The sequence below is a fragment of the Marmota marmota genome, unplaced genomic scaffold (genome assembly GCF_001458135.2).
Source record: "Marmota marmota marmota unplaced genomic scaffold, marMar, whole genome shotgun sequence".
Taxonomy (NCBI): domain Eukaryota; kingdom Metazoa; phylum Chordata; class Mammalia; order Rodentia; family Sciuridae; genus Marmota; species Marmota marmota.
The window spans coordinates 14,106,228-14,107,727 of record NW_026000168.1 but is presented as its reverse complement, the minus strand read 5'-3'; the positions used below and the strand labels follow the sequence as shown (position 1 = coordinate 14,107,727).

The 1,500-nt window shown below is 34.8% G+C and overlaps 1 protein-coding gene across 5 annotated transcripts in view; it reads right to left on the bottom strand.

Annotated features, from left to right (window-relative positions):
- Positions 1 to 1,500, bottom strand: part of Thumpd3 (THUMP domain containing 3) — a 26,905-nt gene that overhangs the window by 11,652 nt on the left and 13,753 nt on the right. The window lies entirely within an intron of this gene.

Below are 1,500 nucleotides of genomic sequence, written 5' to 3'. Positions count from 1 at the left end.
TTTTTTTTTTTTTTTGGTGGGGTTCTTTTTTTTTTTTTTTTTGTCTTTTTTGGAACTGGGGGTCGAACCCAGGGCTTTGCGAATGCAAGGCAGACGCTTTGCCACTGAGCTACATCCCAGCCCTTTATACTTTTTTCTTGAGGTATACTCTGCACACTGTACAGTACATGAGTCTTTTTTTTTAAATAGCTTTATTTTATGTATTTACTTCAACTTTGTGTGTGTGTGTGTTGCTAGGGATTGAACCTAGGGCCTTGTACATGCAAGGGCGAGCACTCTACCAACTGAGCTATATCCCCAGCCCTTATTTATTTATTTTTATTTGATGCTGAGGATCGAACTCAGTACCTCACACATGCTAGGCAAGTGCTCTACCACTGAGCCAAAACCTCAGCCCCTACATGAGTCTTAAGTATACAGCTCAGTGAGGTTTTTTTTTTTTTTAATTTTTTAATATTTATTTTTTTTTAGTTCTCGGCAGACACAACATCTTTGTTTGTATGTGGTACTGAGGATCGAACCTGGGCCGCACGCATGCCAGTCGAGCGCGCTACCGCTTGAGCCACATCCCCAGCCCATCAGTGAGTTTTTATTACCTTTATATACACTACATAATTGCTACCCTGATACCCTGATGAAGATACAGAATATTTCTCACATCCTAGGAGAATCCCCTTGTCCCCTTCCTAGTCTATACTCACTACTACAGATTAGCTTCAGCAATTTTTAAATTTCACATAATATAGTATATATTATGTTGTGATTAATTTTAAAATTTATTTTATTCTTTTCATTCTCTGTATTTATAAGTTGACTATAACCAGATTTTCCCCCAATTTTATGTTTATGAATTGTGAAGGCTTATCTTTTAAATATAATTTAAATTCCTAACTTTTTTGAAAAAAAATTCATACAGTCAAACATACAGAAGTGCTACAAAGACCACTAGCATAATGAACTCCTAATTATTCTTCACCCAGATTAACACAGTGTAACATTTGCTTTATAATCTATTGTTTTCTTAGTATTTTCAAAAATCTGACTCACTTAGCAATATGATCTCCAATGTACTATTTTTGCCATATGATTTCCTAACAAACTACAAATAAAAATAAAATGTTTCCCAATCTTTCACCTAAAATTTCCTCATTACAATCTTACCAATAAAAGCAGCTGACACTCCTATGCGCAAGGCACTATTCTACATAATTTATCCTCATGACCTCATTTCATATTCACCCATCCAAGCTAGATAAGGAATCTGAGGCACAAAGATACCAGGTCACTAGCCCACAATCATATAGCAATGATTGAAATTTAAACTGAGATGAAATTTAAACACAGGTAGCCTGGCTTCAGAATCTGTACTCTGAGCTACCTTGCTGACTTTTGGACATCATTCTTCTAGTTATCCTATTCATTCTCATGCCAGCTTTATGGAGAATTGTTCTCTGACATGCAAAAAAAAAAAAAAAAAAAAAAAAAAAAAAAAAAAAAAAA